The sequence below is a fragment of the Myxocyprinus asiaticus genome, chromosome 23 (genome assembly GCF_019703515.2).
Source record: "Myxocyprinus asiaticus isolate MX2 ecotype Aquarium Trade chromosome 23, UBuf_Myxa_2, whole genome shotgun sequence".
Lineage (NCBI taxonomy): Eukaryota > Metazoa > Chordata > Actinopteri > Cypriniformes > Catostomidae > Myxocyprinus > Myxocyprinus asiaticus.
The window spans coordinates 35,622,095-35,633,069 of NC_059366.1; positions in this window are offsets into that span (position 1 = coordinate 35,622,095).

Here is a 10,975-nt window from a genome sequence, read left to right on the forward strand (position 1 = left end):
ACGTCATCGCATCAGCTGGGACCGAGAAGATACACCATAATTCATGTGCATGTAATATCACATCTGCGCGCGTGGAATCCGGATGATGCGCGATGCTGTTTAAATACCACGTATGACCATATATGGTTTGATTGTTTGAATCAGGAGGTCAAAAAATATCTCTTTATGGACCATAGAAAGCATAACGACTATACAGTGCTGCATACATGCTGTGAAGGACTGAATAGTGTTGTCCTTCAGCCTATAACTGTTCACATAAATCATACACATTTCGAGGAGTAGCATAATCCTAATCTCATTTAATAGCACATTCTGCATGCACAGATATTACATATTTGTCAAGAGAGACATAAAAAACCTTCGAGGTTCAAGCCGTGGTGGGGTGCACCTGTTAAACATGGTGTTTCTGAGAGAATCCTGGCTGCATTCTCTCTCCTTCTTCAATGTCACAGCTTTTCACCAGTTCAAAGAAAATTGAACAGAATTTTCTTTTAACTGGTGAAAAGCTGCAACTTTAAAATCATCATGGATTTAGAATTGACCCTATTTAGACATTCCTAAACTTAGTGTAAACGATTCATTAGTGCATTAGTAATCTTTACGAAAAATCACCAAGCACTCATTTTCTCCCTTGCATTCCAAATGGCACAAATTATGCCTTTGGAGGGCACTTTGATAGTGATAGTGATACTGTAAGATCGTTTACAACAGAATTTCCAATAAAAAGGATTTAAAAAGTGAGTTCCTAATGAATGTTATTTTTGAGCCACACACCTTTCTGCCCTCAAAAGCTCTCACTGTGAATGGTAAAGTCTTCGAAGGGAATAAGGCTTAGGGATGATAACTTCAGAATGGAACGCACCCAAACACCATTTCAAAATCTAATCAATTCTGATGAATAAATTCCCGCTCTTCTTTTTTCTCTCTCATTGAATATCCTGTTTCACTCGGAAATACTGTATGTCACATTACGGAAGCAAAGTTTCATTTTCATCTCTCATTGCAATTGTGTTTACCATCCTCAAACATACACACACTTACTAGCTATATCTAAAGCCAAAAACTCTGGATGCCATAGACTTTTAATGTTTTTTACATAAAGCTAATTATAATTTTTCTAGACTAACCCTAAACTTCCATCTAGAAAACTTCAACTTAAAAAGACAAATTGAGGAAGTCCCGAATGTCCCTAAACTATACCTTAATTATGTACAAACTTTTAAAAGAATATTCTGTGTTCAATACAAGTTATGCTCAATTGACAGCATTTGTGGCATAATGTTGATTACCAAATGTTTTTTTTATTTTTTTTTATTTCCACTTGTCCCTCCTTTTCTTTTAAAAAAAGAAAAGCAAAAATCAAGGTAACAGTGAGGTACTTAAAATGGAAGTGAATAGGACCAAATTTTGGATGGTTTAAAGACAGAAATGTGAAGCTACTTCCTTTAGTAACACACTAACTTTAATTATTCTGTTAAAACTGGTGTATTAATTAAGCTGTAAAGTTGTTTTAATCGTTGTTTTAAGGTTTTAGGGTTTACAATGTTATGTCGTCATGGCAACAAAATTGTAAAATTGGACTTAAGTTTACACAGAATAGGTTAGTAAGAAATTTTATCACGCTAAAATCATGTTAACAAACATAGTTTACGTCTTGTGGCTATATTTTTTAAACAGTATTTTAACGTGTCAAGATTTGTCCCATTCACTTCCATTGTAAGTGCCTCACTGTAACACAGATTTGTACTTTTTTTTTTAAAGAAAAGGAGGGACAAATTAAAATGATTTTTTTGTGGTAAACGTAACTATTATTGAGCCTGGAATATTCCTTTAAACAGTGTTTGTGCATGTGGTTCATTGTGTGCTTCATTGAAGGCTGCTCCATGACTGCTGTTCTTTGGAGCTTTGGAGCAGCTGTGGTTTTGAAAGGTCAGGGGAGAGGGCGAGAATACACACACAGTTTGACCTCTGTTAAAGATGATAGAAGAGGTAAATGTGCCTTCATCTGTTGTGTGGTAATTATTACAGTAATTTTCCATCAATATGCTTTAGAGCTGAACACTAAGGTGTCGGCCCTGGTAGGTAAGGCGGGTGAGGGTGGACAGACACGCTGATTCAGCTGATGGACCTTTCGCCTGCCACACGCCTGTCTCACTGCAAAAGAAGACAGACAGCTGATGTTTATATCTGTTGTTCCCTGACTCTCACTGCATCAGCCACTCCTCCACTGCCATGGGCACAGAGTCTGCCCGCTGTATTGCCACACACCAGGGAGATGGCTGGCTCTCAGCTCACAACTGAGGTGATGGGCGATTTATTTTTCACTCCTTAGCTGATGTGTCCTTCACTGTAAATACACACAATCCTCCCCAACAGAACAGCTGCTGTGTGTGTTAACAGGTCATTATGTGTATGCGTGTCTGTGGTAATTTATTTTAGCTTTGTTATATGTGTGATAAATGATTTGGTCATGTGAAGGGCAGCCATAATTAGAAGAGGTTGGTACAGTGGGCTGATTACACTGGGCTGCTCACACACCACACTCAATATTTCTCTTTTGTGCACACACACTCACACCTTTCTTGACTGGAGCCAAGCCTGATAATATCAGCATTAAAGAGTGCATTTATATGCACAATCTTACACACGACAACGTCATTTAAATGCCTTAAACAGTGTACCTTTATCAAGTAAAGGTCATACCCAATTTAAGCAACACCTGATCTGCACAATTAGATTTTTGTCTATTACCTTGATTATGCTCTGCATGTAAACACTTGTAATGGAGGTTATTCAATATGCACGTCTGTTTACATTTTGACAATTTCAGAATCTCATATAAATATTTCTTGCCTTGTTGGGTTTTTATACATAATGAGTTAAAATGTTGGGTAAGTCACTCAAAGTAAATCACTACAAATTACTAATCATTTCTTTGAAAATTGTAACCGGATTTCTTTACTGATTACTTCATATTTAATCACATTACAGTTGCACTTTATTTTAAAGTATGTGTATACTTACAGTCAGGGTTGGGGAGTAACAAAATACATGTAACGGGATTACGTATTTAAAATACAAAATATAAGTAACTGTATTCCACTACAGTTACAGTTTAAATCATTGGTAATTAGAATACAGTTACATTCAAAAAGTATTTTGATTACTGAAGAGATTACTTTGCATTTTATTGTCATTTGTTTCATTAAATATTTAGTCCTTTCAGATGGAAAACATTTATACATATAAATGATGCGATCCAAAGTGCATTTGAACAGCGGTGAAACACTTTGTTATGATGTGTTACATTCATACGAGCAGACAGAGAAGTAAGTTTGAAGTAAGTTTGGAGCAGAAGAAATAGAAATAAACCTTGTGTAAATTGTCAGCTTTATGCTAAGATAAAATGCTATTTCTAGCCATTTTACATGCACGTTACCAGGCACAATCATATTTATTTATCAAGAAAATTCACGTTGGATCATAATTTCTTTTTTTCTAGTAAGACCTTTGATATTAGGGCAAAAATCTTATTCTTGATAATATTTTTTTTTATTCTTTTCCTGTAAAAATATCTAAAAATCCTTAAAACAAGACCAATTTGATTTATCTTGTTTTAGAAACAACACTGCATAAGATATTTAGGTTTTTCAGAGAATGTATTTTTAACATGTATTTTGTCTTACTGTACTGGCAGAGTTTTTATAGTCAAAACAAGTGAAAAAATCTACCAGTGCTGAAGAAGTAATCCAAAGTATTTAGAATACGTTACTGACTTTGAGTAATCTAACAGAATACGTTACAAATTACATTTTACAGCATGTATTCTGTAATCTGTAGTGGAATACATTTCAGAAGTAACCCTCCCAACCCTGCTTACAGTGTACTTACCTGAGAAAGTACAGAGTAATACTAGGTAACTACATGTACTTAATATGGGTTAAGGTTAGGGTTGGGGTTAGGTTTAGGGTTAGTACCTAGTAATTACTGTAGTTGTTGTAATTAGATAGTACGTAAATGTAGAACAGTACTGTAAAATAAAGTGCTACCCACATTACTAATTACTCTTTCTGTTCAATTAATTCAAAATAATGTCTATTTCCTCCTTGTTCATTGACTCATTAGGGGGCACACACACTCTTCAGCTGTCACAGAAATGCAAACATATTCAGATACATAATGACATAATTCATGTTTTGAATGTATTCAACATAAAATAATTTTTGAAATATATGTAACTGTAATCTAATTACAATAATTCAAAACGTAATCTGTTACACTGATATTATTTTCTTCCTTTAAAAGTAATAATATTAGAGTAACTAATTCATGTGTTTTCAGATTACACCGATATGGGTTATGAGCATTTTGTTGTACTGTACATGTAAACACAGTCAATGATTAAAAATTACATGACTGATATTTTACAGGTTTGTCAGTAAAAGGCCTTTTAGATTTTCACTTGTAAACAGAAGATCTGAGATCATCTACTAGCCCTACAGTGTTAACAAAAGGGAGCCTAAATTCATACCAGCATCAACAGATGGGTGTAAGATAGCTAAGATTGTTCTTAAAAGGAATAGTTCACCCAAACATGAAAATTCTGTCATCCTTACAGTACTCATCCTCATGTTGTTGACTGTTAAATGAATGCATATTCCAGTTTTTAGAACTGTTTTTCTGTTTTTACGCTGCTAATGCACAGGAAAGACACGTCCCATGCTGCAAAAAGGAAAGCAAAGAGAAAAAGGCAAGTGGTTTATTTGCTGAGTGCTTGTGTATACCAACTGACGTGAACATGTAGAAAGGTAAAAGTTCCCAAACTAGCTAAAAAGAATATCAATTGACAAAATATTTTATAGTATTATATAAAAATGGTATATGAGAATATATAGATATATTTTGAGTTATAATAAGCTAGTAATCTACTTCCCTGACAAAAAAGGTATGTAGAAAAATAAATGTAGGCTACAACACTAGTTAAACCATCATCATAATTTCATGGATATACACTAAACTTACACTATTTCTTAATAACTTTTCTTAATAATTCTTGTTAACTTCACCTAAATTTAGCAAACTTGACAAGCTAGAAACAACTAAAAGCGCTATAAGCTACCTTGGCGTTAGCAAATTGACATTCGTGAGTCGCTACATAATCCATTCAATCAGCACGATTGAGAACGGTTGCCATGCCAATCTGTTGGCATGGCAAAATGCTATTGTAACCGTTCCATACTGTGCTCAGAGCCACTCGGCCCAATGGTGGAAAAGTGGCTTTTCTTTCTTCTGCGGAACACAAAAATATATAATTTAATGAATTTTCAGCTGAATTTAATACAATGGCAGTACATAGTGGCTTGCTTAATAAAGCGACACCTAAAAGTGTCATAAAAGTAGTCCATGCAACCCATACGTCATATACCAAGTCTTCTGGAGGCTTACGGTCATTTTGTACAATGAACAGACTGTCATTTAAAGCTGAAGTATGTAATTTCTGTGACACTAACGCCACCAAAGGGAAATGCTTTGTTTTCAAAACAGTTTTCTGAATATGACCCTCGTCTGCCATTGGTCAAACAAAGAGATAGTCTCGCCCCCAACTCACGCCATTGGTTGAGTAATGTTGCTGGGGTGGGTCTAAGCGTATCTCTCAAATTTTCAAAGCACCACAGAAAGACAGTGCTTACAGTTTTTGAGAAAATAATTATATGAATGGCTTATTTATAGTTGCCTCTGCATATCATGCTGGGATAAGAGAAAGTCTTTTAAAGCAGAAAAAAAATACATACTTCAGCTTTAAGTCATTTGTCACTCTCAAATTCTCCTTTTGTGTTCCACAGAGGAAAGAAAGTCATACAGGTTTGGAATGACATGAGGTGAGTAAATGATGACAGAATTTTGGGGTGAACTATACCTTAAAGAAACTCTCAGAAGAGCACAATGCATACACAACATCCCTGTGCATTTGTGCTGTAACCACCACAATATTATGTATCTGTGTAGTGATGTCAGAGAGTAAAGGGATGGAGTGTCTGTGGTCAGTGTGTGTGGATGCCCAGCTGGCTTGTTAGTGCCTGCATATTTGTGTGTGCAGACATGATTGGCAGCTCTCTCTCTGTGTGTGTGTGTGTGTGTGAGAGAGAGAGAGAGAGTGCTGAAGTATGAATGAATATGAAATTGTGTCCATGAGATCATGCATTTGTGTGTGTACTGTGTAGTAGTTCTGACAGAGGGTGTGTGTGTGTGTATTTTCTGCCTGAACAGTCCTTCTGCTGCAGAGCATCAGGATATTTATAGAACAGAGAATTATGACAAAGAAAAACAAAAAGCAAAGCATATATGGCAATACACACACACAAAAAGGGTTAGAAGTCACTAATGGTGCAGTGTGAGCATAATTTTGTGGAATATAACAGTTTGTGTGTGTGTGTTGATGGTATCATGCCGAAGTCTCGCAAAACAGTTTGGAGTTCCAGCATGGAGGTGTGCATGTCACGTTAATTTCATGGTACAATTTCTAAAATATCATTACAAGACTTAGTTCATGTGGGGTGTGTTCTTTAAGGGTTTCTCTAAATGTTGTCTTTCACAGTAGGACCCCTTGTGTAACCTACACACACACACACACCTTTCTCTCCTCTCTACCCTGTGATTTGCCAGCTCAGGAAGTACGCGGTAAATATTGAATTTGATTTCTTCTTTTCTTAGTGCTGTGATATATAATTGATGCAGTTTTCTCGCAGTTTATGATGAAAAATTGAAGCACACATGTGAGGGAGTCCCAAACCACCACACTCACAAATATGAAATGCTTTTAAACACACTCCATTGCAAACACACTGTACATGCCAAGTACATGACTCCCTGGAATCCTTGATTCTGATTGGTCAATCGTGATCTGCGGTCATATATTTCTGTATAATTATCACTTAGCAATTAACCCAGACAGTCACCCAATTTTTCATAGCTGTTCTAGATTTATGTCTTTCGTGTACTATAGAAACTATACCATAGTCTCTTTTTTCACAAAATTAAATAATTCTACTCAAAATAACACAAATTAATATTGAATGTCCATTTTTTTTTTTATTTGGTAAGTAGTGGGATGTAAAAAGTGGGATAATGTACTGTCAGCCGATCACTTAGTTTTAACCTTTAACAAAGTTTTTATTGTGTGATATTGACCGGCAGACTATACATTAACCTTCACTTAAATGCCACATTTAGGCATGTTTACTTGCAGGAGGCAGTTTGTGAGTTAATGTTATGCTGCACAGATATGGTGTTTCCAAAATTCCTAATCCAAGACCAAAATTTCCAATTGTAACAACTCCAACAACTTTCAACTTTCAATATCCACCAAACTTGGCACAGACCTTCAGACTGTAATGACTCAGGTTGCTATGACTTCTCTAACTGATCAAAATTACTGTTATTGCACAGCGGATGATCAAAAATCCCTTGATTGGAATCCCATTGATGGAATGTTCAAACAGGCCAAGACTATTCAAACTCCTACTGTAAAAAAAAATTCAAATGTAAACAAACCCACTCAAGGCCTTTAATCTACTTTAAGTCTGTCTGTCTATCTATCTATCTACCTATCTATCCGTCCGTCCATACATACATTCATCCATCCATCCATCTATCTATCAGAACTTGGGGATGGATTCTTTTGACTTGGATCAGTACAATGGTCATTAAGCAACCACTGAGCAATCACCCAGAACACCCTTGCATTGTTGCTGTAAGTTTTGCATGGGCAATCACCACACATTTTCTTTGGAAATTGTAAATCAAGTTACTATTATTCTAGTGAACTTTAAGAGGTGAAATAAGGTGACAAAATTTTTCGTCAGAATTGGGGGCAGGAGAGTCTGTCCAGTCCTGCTGGGTTTTCCACTTTGCATTTGTGAGAGAAGCATGATAATGCAACATGCATAAGTCAGATTTCTAAAACCTTTGTTTTAAAGATTTAATCTGCAAATCTAATCTTAAAAGCACAAACACTCGTACATACACAAGCCCAGCAGGCAACATTATACATAAAAAAATACAAGACTTTCATGTTGCTCTGCGGTAGTGACAGTGGAATGAATTAGTCTCTAATGTTCATCTGATCTCTGCAATGAAAACTAAAAAAAAGAAATATTTACTAACACCAAACAGGGTATAACCCTTCATTCAAATCCAAGTGTAACCCTTTGTATCAGATAAACTGCTCAGTGTTTCAGTCAGAATAGGCTTCCTCACACTGCAGTAAAGAAAGTTGTCCACATAAATCTGTTGATGGGTTGTTAACCTTATGATTAAGGATCTCGTCTGAAGAGGTTACAGGTTCAAATTGTTACTACTTGTCAAGTTAAGGTGATGAATGAGTTCCTGAAATCCAGATGCTTTTATGCCCCATGACACAGTAAAGACAGATTCTTTCATTTGGTTTAGAAAGCAACTATTAGAACAGAAAAAAAATTGTAGTGTAATTTGTTTTTCCAGTGTTAAGATACTTTCTTCTATACCTGCTTAATATGCAGACACAATAAAAATTAAGCAATTCATAGGCTGATTCCCCCTAAAACTGAAAACTCAGGCTCTATGGCACTATTAATCAAAACATTGCCCTTTATTTGAAGCAACGCTGGCTCAATCATTGGCATGATTTTGGGGCAGGAGAACTATCTGTTTTTCGACCTATGGGAGACGGGGGAGTGTTCAGGCAACATGCTTATTTGTGCAATTCTGTTTAATGGTGCAGAAATCAAGCACTACTACAGAGCCCCTTACAGGACATGGAGGGAATTTATATATATATATATAGTTTTGCTTTCCCTTGCAATAATTTAAATTCCCTCACAACTGGGTTCCATCCCTTATGAAAATTAAACAAATATTCTGGGTTCAATACCAGTTAAGCTCAATCGACAGCATTTGTGGCATAATATTGATTACTCGATTACTTGTCCCTACTTAAAAAAAAAAAAAAAGAAAAGAAAAAATCTGGTCTCCTAAAATTCACATTTCTGCCTTTAAACTCTCCAAAAATTGGCCCCCATTCACTTCCATTGTAAGTGCCACACTGTAACCTCGATTTTTGCTTTTATTTTTTTTTTAAGAAAAGGAGGGATGAGTTGAAATTATGCACAAATGCTGTTGATTGAGCTTCTAATGAACCTGAAATATTCCTTTAACCATAGTTTTACTACAGCAACCATTCTTTTTTTTCTCCCCAATTTGGCATGCCCAATTCCCAATCCTCATGGTGGTGTAGTGGGTGACGGAGGACAAATCTCAGTCGCCTATGCATCTGAGATTGCCAATCTGTGCATCTTATCACGTGGCTTGTTGAGTGTGTTACCGTGGAGCGTGTGTGGAGGCTTCATGCTATACTCCACGGCATCCACATGCAACTCACCATGCACCCCACCGAGAGCGAGATCCACATTATAGCGACCACAATGAGGTTAACCCAATGTGACTCAATTGGCCAATTGGTTGCTTAGGAAGCCTGACTGGAGTCACTCAGCACGCCCTGGATTCGAACCTGTGACTCCATGTGTGGTAGTCAGCTTCTTTACTTGCTGAGCTACCCAGGCCCCCTACAGCAACCATTCTTGAACTATGGTATTCATAGTAAAACAATAGTCATATTAATGGAAATCCAAAACTATGGTAATAAAAATAATTCTGCCAAATAATCATTCTGCCAAAAACATTGTTACTACAGTTTTACTAAAGTAAGACTGACACCATGGTTATGGTAATAATTTGTGGTAAAAGTGTGGTTTTTCTTCCAAAAAGCTATACCCTTACAAAAATGAACCATGGTTTTAATATAATAAACCTGCAGTGACTATGTTACAATTTTTTGTGGTAAGATACATGTAACATAAATAAACTATTATGTTACTATAGCGTTTTTATTTATTGCAGAATGATTGATTTTTATCATATTTTTTGTTTGCCTGTTTTATTTCTAAGATTTCATCATGAATAGAATGGTTAAAATGTGGATATTAGAGTAAAATCATGGTTAATGTTCATATGGGATGGATAAAGGTATTGCAAGGGAACACAAAACAATTTGAGAAAATAAATTCCCTCCCTGTCCACATTAGTACACTTTACCTTTACCAGGGTACTGTATTTTAGCTGTTGGCTATAAAAGTGTAAGCTGTTCCCTTGACTATTTAGTTTGCTGTTTATAGAGTCTTCAGCTGTCAAAAAGACAGTGTGATTTCTCAGGATACCCATTTCAATGAAATCTGTCCAGTAATATTGTTCAGTTGTGGTATTGTGCCTTGTACAAAGCCTATAACATGGAAAACACTTGGTTACTGTGCAAATTACAGAACAAACACCTCATTATACTACTAAATTAAGAACTCAAATGAATAATTAACTAATGGAAAATTAATAATAAACTGAACACATTCAACCAACACTAATACGGCAACTTTCATGGGAATTAAAGCACTTTTTACTTGTGACAAATTAACAAGGCTTTCCCTGTCCAATCGGCTTTATTTGAACTGGACACAGTAGTGGATGTGAATGATGCCCCTGATGATATCTGGACTCCTGAAGCCAGTTTTGTTGACATGTCCCCTTTCAGCCCTGCAGGGTCATTCCCACTTGAGCAATTTAAGTGACAGAACTCTTGATATGACAGTGCTGGAATTTCCAGCAGGAGAGAGACGAGGGAGTGAGAGTCAGCAGGGGCTTGTTAAAATGTGCCTCGGAACAAAAGCTTCACATCACACAGATGAGTCAGTGCTGGTGTTAACATTAGCCTGAGAGTGGCGGTCTGTGCCCTCTTCCTGTCGGTAATGCACGTGCACTCCAGGACTGAATCGAGGCAGTCTGGAGCTTCACAGTTGGACACAGTGTATCCTAGAGATCAAATCCTTTAAATCACACAGCCATGGGTGTAGCATTGATTAAAGCAGTGGTAGGTGACATTTTTACACACAGC